We start from the raw sequence: 12,214 nt of genomic DNA, 5'->3' as shown, positions 1-12,214 counted from the left end.
TAATTATAACCAATTGGTTTCAGAAAAAAAATTGTCTACTTTGCGACTGGCGACCGGATTATTTCATTCCATGATTGGAATTTCATTGAAATGCAAAGGTTAATTAACAATAAATTCGATTAACCATTCTAAATTGATCTTTGTAGTTACGTATATTCCATTGTGCTAATCAAAATCACTGCAGTAGCTGATCCGGGAATGTCAGATACTGTCATGAAACAAGCAATAGGTGGTAGCTGCAGGAATCTCGCATTGCCGTCGTGGGCGAGGTCGTCCTGGAAGTTACTGTATGTTCCTCCGAACTGTTCCGAAGTGTCAAGCGTGCGTCTTTGTCTTGTGGATGTCATTGATGACCCGAACGTGGAACCGAGTGAGTTGACATCTTGACTTCCCCACGCATACGCACACGCAACTGGCCATGGCTCGTTGTTTTACACATTTACCGTTTCAAGTTGGAGAGACGTTCGGCCACCTAAGGTGTAAACACGTTTATCTTTGTATGTACTGAAAGCTTCTTGGACACCCGAGGTAACAACGTCTGACAACACGAAGTGTTTGAATTTCTTCGTTCTCGTGCTTGGGTCTGACTTCGAAATCATATACAGTGCATTTTAACAATACAGTGCATTTTAACAGTGCTCAAGAAAAGCTCACATAAACGATAACGTCTGCGTAAAGCCATGCAGCGGGCTATCGTCCTGCTAAACACGCCCAAAGATGCTGATATGCGGTAGTGACATTTCCTATCGCTTCATTATCCATTATCTTACTTCGAACTATGGCGGACTGCTGACATGTGACATACTCGCGTGTAAGGGTATTGTTAGGTGTTTTGCCGCCCTGATAAATGAGGCACCTTCTTTTTAATTACCATCGGTCTCCCTTATATCCCTCCTCCAGTCCACCACAACCAATATCCAACGGCATAAGAATGAAGGTCTCCTTTTATACTTTTGATCATTGAATTAATGACACAAGACGCTCTCATTTTCTGGATACAGTCCTCAGTTTTCATACTTTGACCTCAGTTCCATTAAAACTGAATTTTGTAGTTTTTGTCCTCAGTTTTTGAATTCAAATGAATATATTAGTGCAACCAAATTTGACATCAATTGTTTATTTTATTTAATTGCAAGAAAATGTACTTATAAAGGTATGGAACTCTTTCCTGGTGCGAATGAACTTCTCCTTGAGTTCAGAAATTACGCTGTATTGATGGGAGACATGCCGAAGCATCAAACTTGGAGATCTGAATAAGCGTGGTATTATTTCATTTCTGTTGTAATTCAATTATTTTTAGAGTGAGCAATACATCTCGTCCTTTACAGCGCCCACTTTCTTGCGATTAAATAACCCCTTGTTTGCATTTTCTGTTCAGAGTTTTACAACTTTTATTAGCCCCACCGGTGGCGTAACGGGCCAAGAGATTGGCTTCTGATCATTCGTCCGAAATGGGACCGGTTTCGAATCTCGGTGAGGCATGGATGTCGTGTTTGTCTAAAGACGATCTACAGAAACAAAACAAAAAGAGTACCGAAGGAGATACGGTATCAAGTCGCAACATGATCGTAAGCCAGCTCACGTGACCCGCTCTAGCGCTCGACAGACATGAATCAAGATATGTCTGTTTCCTTTTTGTTCTCAGTAACGGCGACTTTCGTTCTGAGGTAGGTAGAGGCAATGGGTGTTTACTTTCGTAAAAGTAAGTAACGACTTATTAAGTAACTGTTTTGTATGGTTTTAAAAATAGTTCGGTGTATAAATTCTTACTGTTATATTTTTCTCCTCATTTGCATTATTTTTTCGCTGTTTGATTTGGAATTAATTTTTTGCGCCCCTCGCCGCCTCTAAAATTTTGCTGCCCTAAGCAGATTCAGAAGGATGTAGGTTGCTGTAAGTACTGGGAGATGAAGAAGCTTGCACAGGATAGAGTAGCATGGAGAGCTTCATCAAACCAGTCTCAGGACTGAAGACCACAGCAACAACATAGACGTCCTAGTCTTACCTAATGGTAGGAACGGCCTGTTCGCATGTCACTTTCGTTCCTTCCCTGTCCAAGTAGCGCCTGTGGCAATGCTGCGGAAATGAACAGTTTTACTGAGAGATCCTTAGTTACGTAATGGAAACTTGTGGCGCAGGATGTGGTTTAACTGCTGGGAGTCATTGTTTCCGCGCAGACCAGGAAGCGTTGCAAGGACACACGGCCCTGTGGAAGGACGTGCCCCGCAGCACGTAAGCCTACATCAGCCGTCCCCCGTCCCCATTCAATCTTTTGAGCAGGGGAGCAGCCGGCGATGTAGGGGCGGCAACAGGACGGTTATAAGAACTTGCTACGTAAAGCTCGATACACACTGAACGTCAAAGCAACGGAATATCAAAGTCGAATTCTGATGTACTGACACTAGACGGAACGTCAACACATCGCATCTTCAATTAGCCCAGCCTCGAACAATGAAGATAATATTACGAGATACCATCCGTGATCGAAACAGAAGGAATATATAGATTATAGGGTGTCCATAATTAAAGTTCCAGTTTCAAAATGCTACTGAAAGACAACTACTGCTCAGAATGACGTCAGATTTGTACAGTATATTAAGAGAAACGTCATGGAACAAAATAAAAAAAACAAGTTTGGTCACTAGATAGCACTGTAACACAGTAAGCATCACAATATACACACCCAACAGACGAGAGGCAGACGGCTGTTCCTTAGTTTTCGTCCGACAGTCCCACATTTACAAGAACGGTGACTGTTCGCCCGTAGCCCTGCAGACGTTTCGGATACCTAAGAGTATGAGAGGAGGTACTGGCCCGATGTCTGGTAAGGGTCTGGAGAAAATAATTAGAGAATTCTGAAAGACAAGATCTTTTGAAGTGCAGTGTGACAGAGGGAGAAAAGCAGTAGATTCGATGCCTGTAACAGTGTAAGCCGCACGGGGTGGCCGAGCGGTTCTAGGCGCTACAGTCTGGAACCGCGCGACCGCTACGGTCGCAGGTTCGAATCCTGCCTCGGGCATGGATGTGTGTGATGTCCTTAGGTTAGTTAGGTTTAAGTAGTTCTACGTTCTAGGGGACTGATGGCCTCAGAAGTTAAGTCCCATAGTGCTCAGAGCCATTTGAACCATTTTCTTTGTAACAATGTAAAATGTTACACGCTTTTGTGTTCTAGTGTTAAACGTCAGATGCCCTCTAATTTAAATCATAGGTAGGTAGAGGCAATGTCTTTACTTTCGTAAAAGTAAGTAAATACTTATTAAGTAAGTGTTCTGTATGCTTTTGAAAATAGTTCGGTGTATAAATTCTTACTCTTATATTTTGAATTAATTTTTTCCGCCCTTTGCCGAAAAGTTGAAGGGAGGTTAAATTATTCGATTCCTTCCTTCCACCAGCTCCTCTACACGCTATGTTTACGTGGGGCTCCCAAATCGTTTTTTGCAAACCGGTTTCCCACTACCGCTTCTGGCTGGTCATGTTAAAACTCCAATACCGCTTCTGGAAATTCGGCTCTCGCTGCTGGATTTCCTCTTCCACAATCAACTTTTGCTTCCATGTAAACGCACAACAGTTTTTGAAAAGTGCTCGGATTGTTACATTATATCCCGTTTTTAAGCAATTTTCGCCTAAAGAGGATGGAGGGAGTTTTAGTGCAGTGAAGAACAAAGTACAATATTAGACTGAGCATGAAGATTTCCACCTCTAATATTAGACAAAATAGTCATTGGGTCGTAAGAATAAAACGAAGAATGTACTTTATTCTCGGAATTTTGGAGCACGTTCTCCGGTTGGCATGAATAAGGCGATTCGGAGAATGTACTTCACCTGAGAATGTTCTCAGCTTGAGTAGAAGGGTGGGGGAACTTGATCAATGCAAAGAACATACTCCGATTTCCTTTCAATCAGAAGCGGAGAACATTCTCTGTTTTTTGAAGCGACCTCCGTAGCATACTTTGAGCTGTATAAGTTCTGTTAAGTTCTACCGAGCTGTCTGGGTGAAAATGGCAAAAGTTATGTTGGTCGGAAGTCAAAAAAAGAGGTACGTATCACAAAGAAATACTGAAGAGAGAAATTGTAGAAATTTACTCAGGATTAACAATAAGCACATTACTTGGCTGGCGAACATCTGTCTCAAAAAAAATCATGAAAGAAAGTGGGCAACCTTTCAAACGGAGCGAAAATGAAAACATTTTTATGCTATTTAGCAGACCCAGGTTTTCATACTAGTGTAGGAGAAGACTTACGGTGTAAACCAGACAACTGTGTCACTGACATTTTGAGATGTTCACCATCATGTTTTCTCACAGCATAAATCTTGTATTTCGTAACGTTAGAAACAGGTAGGCGGATCAGGAAAATTAAATAGTGGTTTATTACAAACATAGCGATCTGTTTCCCGTAGTAAAACCACCTGGGTGACCGCTTATATCCCGCATGTCGAAAAATCGGTAACGACGTCAGAAAATGCATTTTCGTAAACTGTTCGTAATCGTCTTACTAATTTGTTGCCGCACGTAAATCTAAAATCGAAACGTAGTGAAACTCTTGCAGGACACACTGATTCCGGTTCCATATTTTGTACATTGAACAGTTTGCCTGTTTATGCGAGTTGAATTAAGTGCCTGACGCAGCAGACGACACACACGAGAACCTTCTCAAGAAAGAGGGAGGTAGTGAGAAAGAACTTCCTCGTCAGAGAATATGCTTCGAATTTTTTATTGATACTAAATTGAGAACATACTCATATAGTGTTCTTTTGCTCTGAGAATCTACTCTTTTTTAGTCATACAGCTCATTGTGGTGATTTCCAGACGGCATATTTGACCGCTCTAACAAAACCGCTTCAGGTCTAAACATGTAACCATGACAGCGAAAACGGTTTCCGTAGTTCGGTTTTCGTCTTCCGGAAGTTGTCTTGCATGTAAGGGTAGCGACAGAGAGGCGCGGGTAAGAAGCAGAAGCGCTGGAGCCCTACCTAGCACGACGGTTGACGTCAAATAGCTTGGCGCGCTGAGTCTGTTTTGAAACCGGGACGAGTGGAGGCTCGCCCGCTCAGCTATTCTTAGCGCTCTGTGTGTGTGTGTGTGTGTGTGTGTGGGTAGGTCAGGGAACCAACCTGTTGTGCGTGCGTGCCGCGCTGTGTAAATAAGAGCTGCGCTTGCGTCAGGGCGAGTGAAGCGGCCTAGAACTTGCCAGAAAAGTGGAGGGGGCAGAGCTGCGTGGCCGTTAGACTTCCGGGAAGGTGCAGACGCTGTTCAAAATACTCTGATGTTGTCCGTGACGTTCGTCATTACGTAACTGCGAAGGCCGGTTCGTGTACCCATAGCGTAAAGGTTTGCGATGACTGGCAGATTGTAGGCGTCTCAATTAAGCGATGGCTGTACGTTCAGTAAAATATTTTTTGTTGTGGAAACATATAGCCGACTCTAGATTTTTCGAAGTTCAGGGAACTTAAAAAAGTTCGAATTATTGCGAGTTCGATTTAATGATTTAACTTATGAAGATGGAATCAGGAAATAAGAGTAGAAGTTAAAAAACTGGCCAACGCGAGTATTCCGTACAAACTTGATGCTGGCATTGATACTGGTAAGATACCGGTCCCACAAGATTTTCGAGGATGTTATAATTTCAATGATAAATGTGATAGCAAACCATGCAGGAGGCAAGCGACCATTATTGTAACAGTCAGCAGTTCTCCATTCAGTCTCACTGGGTCGCCATGGTAAAAATCAAGCATCAAGCAAGGAGTGACTGCTCATATGACGCGTTTCGGAATTTATCCATCATCAGATATCCAGGAGCGATTTCTGCACGTAGATACAGCGTTTCAAGTTGTATGTGAAACAAACTTTACCAGACTCGTGATCGACAAACGACGATGGATAATTGTGAAATGCGTCATATGTACAATAAACTCATTCCTTGCCTGATGTTTGACTTTTACCTCGGAAACCTAGTCAGCCTGAATGCAGAACTATAGACTGTTTTAATATCAAGTTTGACTGCGGATAAAAAATGACGAAAGAATATTTTTTTCGTAAGATACAATTACAAATTAGCAATTTTCGAATCTTTTCCTTTACTTGTAGCGTGAAACCTTGCTTCTTGCCACATTTCATGATTCTAGGTCAACAGAAAGTACCCTGCAGGTTTTCGTGAGTGAGTTCGCAGTGTCAAAATATGTGACATAAATGGCTGTATCTTTTGATTTCACGGATTTAGAAGCCTCAATTTATTATACCGCCAAGGGACTACAGACCTTAGTATACGACATAAATTTCAAATTCATACGTCGACTCGTTCCTAAGAAAATGGGATCTTAACAGATGGACGAACAGAGTCAGAGACGAAATGACAAAAAAAAATTTCGTGTGATATAATTACAAAATTACATTTTCGGATATTTACCTTTGTTTGTACTGTGAAACCTTCCTTTTTTGCCAAATTCCATGATTCTACGCCAACGGAGAGTACCCCACAGGTTTTGATGAGTGAATTTGCAAGCAAAAATATGACATAAATGACCATATCTCTTGATTGCATTGACTTAGAAGCTTCTATGTTTTAAACCGCTAAGGGACCACGGATCTCGGTATTTTCCTCTACAAATCTTAAAAACGGAGTTACGTTGTTTTTACAAAGCTAGTAATTTATCCCTATAAGCAACAAAACCTACAATGCCCAGACAAATTGCGAATGATTTAACATTATTCTTTTAAAGCATAAAACCTCCCACAGGTATGGTTTGTCTTCCACACAGTATAAGCCAGTTCGGTATGCATCGTTCAAGGCGCAAGAACTCAATTCCGCGGTTTCGCTTCCTCCCTCCTTCGTTGCGTTTTCAGCAACCTAGTCTTTCTATTTTACATTTGTCGACAGTGTGGCCGGCGAAATTCCGTTACGTATTCGCTAGAGCCTGTATTTCTCCATATTCCCTCACATCAATAACCTGCTTCTTTTCTGGGAAAGTCTTAAGCCTTGAAATCCTTTGTAGCAGTTTTTACTACTGATTTATGGATGGTAGTCATACATTGTTCATAAAACAAAGATGCGTCGCGAAGAGCTGAATGACGAAACATTTATCGATAAGTTTGGCGAAAACGTTTGAATTACCGAACGTTAGATAGTCGCTGAATTTGAACTGAAGAGTGTTTGAGGGGCAGTCTGTCGGCAATGGCTGCGATTTATCGAGTGTACGAAAACACATACAATTTCTTCAACATATCGATGTTTCTCGAAGAGACTTGAAAAGCTATTTATCGAGAAATTCTATTAATCGAGGTTCAAATTGGCAAGAGTAGAATGTATTTGGCAATGACACACGAAAGGAGAATATACGAAACTTCGCAGCACATTTTTCGTTTCGTTTTTATTATATGAACTGATTTTTTTAAGTGGCTAGCACACGCTTTTAGCTTCTTATATTTCCGAAGCACTTTCAGTGGCCTTTATTACATATGGTTATCACATTTTAATGTTCGTAAATTGGGGAAATTCAGATAATGTTATTTATTTCACATAATTTTCATTTTCTTCAACCTTGTTTAGGAAATATTTTTTACAGATAATTCTGACATAGTATCGAACACGTTAAATTTTCTCCTTTGTATAGTATAATGAACAACAGCTTTGCAAGTAGTGTTGTTATTAACAAGATAAAGTAAATAATGGAATAGACAAAGAAGTATCAGTGCGATTGTAAAAGTAAATTACTCACTTGCATAGTGTTCATTCTGCTTCTAGTCTGTTTTACTCTGGTTCAGAAAAGGAAATTCAGTTTTGTAAGAAAGTTTTAACCTTCACTTGTAATTGTCTTGTGGCATCGTGATTCCTATAACGATAAAATGTATATCTTATAATACACTAGTCGTTCCACACTGAAGAATATGTGGCCCCAATGGAAAACTTACTGTGATGCTTCTCTTGTCTACCGCGTCTTCACACAAGCGAAGAGAAAACGGTGGTAAGAGATGCAGTGTTCTAAACTTTGAGCAAAGACACGCTAGAAAGTCATAGCAAAATACATTTACAAAACAACTGCTAAAAGTACGATAAGTTTCCTGGATTACTGTTACCAGAACCATGATTCTAAATAAACTGAAGTGACAAATAAATAATATGTTTTTAGTTCAAATGGCTCTGAGCACTATGGGACTCAACTTCTGAGGTCATTAGTCCCCTAGAACTTAGAACTAGTTAAACCTAACTAACCTAAGGACATCACAAACATCCATGCCCGAGGCAGGATTCGAACCTGCGACCGTAGCGGTCTTGCGGTTCCAGACTGCGGCGCCTTTAACCGCACGGCCACTTCGGCCGGCTATGTTTTTAGTTGTTGTTGTTGTTTTGGTCTTCAGTCCTGAGACTGGTTTGATGCAGCTCTCCATGCTACTCTATCCTGTGCAAGCTTCTTCATCTCCCAGTACCTACTGCAACCTACATCCTTCTGAATCTGCTTAGTGTATTCGTCTCTTGGTCTCCCTCTACGATTTTTACCCTCCACACTGCCCTCCAATACTAAATTGGTGATCCCTTGATGCCTCAGAACATGTCCTACCAACCGATCCCTTCTTATAGTCAAGTTGTGCCACAAACTTCTTTTCTCCCCAATCCTATTCCACAGTTCCTCATTAGTTATGTGATCTACCCATCTAATCTTCAGCATTATTCTGTAGCAATGTTTTTAGTATATACTAAAAAAGGATGGCTTTGCAAACTGAGTGGACGGCTGGGGGAGGCCCTCAAAAACGGGTGGCCCCCAGTAAGAACGGGTAATATGATGAACCCACTAATACTTAATTTGGTAGCACTTGAAGACAACGAACAGATGGACAGTAAAATATATAAAGAGAAGTCTGCTTTTCAAAAACTAAAACAGAATTTTCCAAATTGAGCTTCCAGTAACTCTGAAAGTTTAGTTAGCGCGCGCGCGCGCGTGTGTGTGTGTGTGTGTGTGTGTGTGTGTGTGTGTCATTGTCTTGTCTTCTCTCTCTCTCTCTCTCTCTCTCTCTCTCATACCTGCACACAACTCAGTGCCCTATTGCATTTAGAGGAAAAAATTGTATACGGCCAGTTACTTTCTGCTAAATAGTAAAGCAAATGATACCGTTTTCTGGCACTTACACTTGTTTCTCTTTCCATTTCCCAACCAGTTACCTGCTTTCTTTTCCTATAATTACATTACTTGTGTTTTATCACTTTTCTCTTTCTGTCCTTCTTCAATCCTTCACTCGTGTCCATTGCTGCTGGCGAACTATTCATAGTCCTAGATTACCGACCTGTAATTTGTCTTCATTGCTGTGCTTTTCATGAAGGAATATAAATTGTGTTTTCTCTATATTGTTTATTCCAATGTAATTTCTAAATGTTGGATTTTGTATTACATGTAAATTATAATACGCTTCTCATAATAAACCTAATGTAAAATATGTTGAATACTTGGTTAGATATAAGAGAGACCCCGGAGGCCCTATTCATGTCAGTATAAATATATAAAGTGTTAAAGGGCAAGGCAAGCTGTTTGAGATTTCGGGCCGGCCGGTGTGGCCGAATGGTTCTAGACGCGTCAGTCTGGACCCGCGCGACTGCTACGGTCGCAGGTTCGAATCCTGCCTCGGGCACGGATGTGTGTGATGTCCTTAGGTTAGTTAGGTTTAAGTAGTTCTAAGTTCTAGGGGACTGATGACCTCAGATGTTAGGTCCCATAGTGCTCAGAGCCATTTGAACCATTTGAGATTTCGGACCTTCCAGAACTCAAATTTTCTTCGCCACATTCCAGCAAACTGGGCATGGGATGGAGGGTCCCAGTTGGCACGGAAATCTGAGATTACTGTTGGTGTTGCCAGCAAAGGCATTAATGTACAACACGAACAGCAAGGGTCCCAACAAAATCCCCTGTGGCACACATGAAGTTACTTGTACATCCATCTATGACTGTCCATCCAAGGTAACTTGCTGCGTCCTCCCTACGAAAAACCTCTCAATCCAATCACAAGTTTTGCTTGTTATACCCATACGATCACAGTTTCGTTAATAAGAAATTAAGTGCTCACTCCAATTTAGGTTTACTTCTGCTAGACTCTTCGCTGAAGGAGAGAAGTTGATATTTGTCCCATTTAGGGTTAAAGATGGTAGGGATTCCCGATAATTCGGGCTAATAAGCACAGAATGACCAACCAGTATCGCTTGGGTTTAAGATGGGTTATCCTGCGCCCATTTTGACAGTGCACACAGATCAGTATTGAGGTTCTCGACAACTGCCTCCCGGTTTATTGGTTTTGCACTTACTGGAGGTCATCAGCGTACACATATTTTGCAGCTGTGATACTTTTCTCATTATAAAGATGTACTATATTCATAAACAACTTTTATTTAGGTATTTTATCACTAGGTGTTAAGATGGCAACTGCTCCTGATCCAAAGAGAGCGCTACTGGACACAGGGAGACGTAGATTTTTCCGTAACAGATTTTTCAGTTCCTCTTATTGAATTCTTAGTGGAGGGCAAGCACATACGAGGTGGTCCACATCAGAAACCGCTTTATTTCCGCACTCACAATATGATGTCTCACGAACACCGAGATGGTACAAATGGCTCGGAAAATTCCCATGGTTCAACCTTATCCTTATTTAACTGGAGCTGCTTCTCCTGCTGTAGTTTTGTGGAATCAAGTTTTCAATGGGATCTTCGTGAGTTCCAGTATTCTTACCAAAGGAAGCTTTGTGGATCACTTTGAAATCTTATCAAGCCTTTCAGACTGTTCTTCATTATAGATAACTGCATAGTCTGCGAAAAGTCTGAGGTTACCGCTACCCTTCTTGTGACCTATACTTTCTTCCAACTACTGGGCAGGGTTTCTTGTTCGAGGGATCTATATCAGTTAAAAAGAGGGGCTGGCTTAGCTGAAAATCTGGTGTAGAATCTGATAGGGAGCTCTGGAGCTTTGTTCTAACGATTGCAGCTGTTTGTCAACTTTGTCATATGTGACTACTTCGCAGACATCCATCATGATTATGCGAAATAAAGATAGCTAAATCAGTTGAATGCAATTGTGTGTTCCTATTGCTGAATGCCGTGACGTTGCAGATATACAACTATCCGTTCTTCTGTAAGAGTATTCTAGAGATTTCTGCCCTTGCCCTCCGTTTTGGACTTTACATGCTCACAAAATTTTAATATTCTTCGACACCACCATACTTGAAACACTTCCAGTTTTTTCTTCACCAGTAAACGCCCGATTTTTTAAAGAATCGAAATCCCGTGTATAAAACAGTTTCAAACGTCTGATTACTTTACAAATCAGTTGTTGTTGTTGTGGTCTCCAGTCCTGACACTGGTTTGATGCAGCTCTCCATGCTACTCTATCCTCTGCAGGCTTCTTCATCTCCCAGTACCTACTACAGCCTACATCCTTCTGAATCTGCTTAGTGTATTCATCTCTTCGTTTCCCTCTACGATTTTTACCCTCCACGCTGCCCTCCAATACTAAATTGGTGATCCCTTGATGCCTCAGAACATGTCCTACCAACCGATCCCTTCTTCTGGTCAAGTTGTGCCACAAACTTCTCTTCTTCCCAATTCTATTCAATACTTCCTCATTAGTTATGTGATGTACCCATCTAATCTTCAGCATTCTTCTGTAACACCACATTTCTAAAGCTTCTATTCTCTTGTTGTCCAAACTATTTATCGTCCATGTTTCACTTCCATACATGGCTATACTCCATACAAATACTTCCAGAAACGAGTTCCTGACACTTAAATCTATACTCGATGTTAACAAAATTCTCTTCTTCAGAAACGCTTTCCTTGCCATTGCAAGTCTTCATTTTATATCCTCTCTACTTCGACCATCATCAGTTATTTTGCTCCCCAAATAGCAAAACTCCTTTACTACTTTAAGTGTCTCATTTCCTAATCTAATTCCCTCAGCATCACCCGACTTAATTCGACTACATTCCATTATCCTCGTTTTGCTTTTGTTGATGTTCATCTTATATCCTCCGTTCAAGACACTTTGTTAATGTATTGAATATTTGCAAGCGTGAAAAGGTTTAGCAAAGGTTTGAAGTTATGCTTAGAGTTTGTTAGAAGTCGCTAAGTGATCCTATTATGATACAGTGAATGGATGCGGTTTGGGTCTTTGGGCTCAGTTTTAAGCACAAGTTAGTTTTTCAGAAATCTCAATGTTTATGACGTGATATCTCCTGAACTATGT

The sequence above is a fragment of the Schistocerca serialis genome, chromosome 9, assembly GCF_023864345.2.
Source record: "Schistocerca serialis cubense isolate TAMUIC-IGC-003099 chromosome 9, iqSchSeri2.2, whole genome shotgun sequence".
Lineage (NCBI taxonomy): Eukaryota > Metazoa > Arthropoda > Insecta > Orthoptera > Acrididae > Schistocerca > Schistocerca serialis.
Note: the sequence above shows the minus strand (reverse complement) of the source record.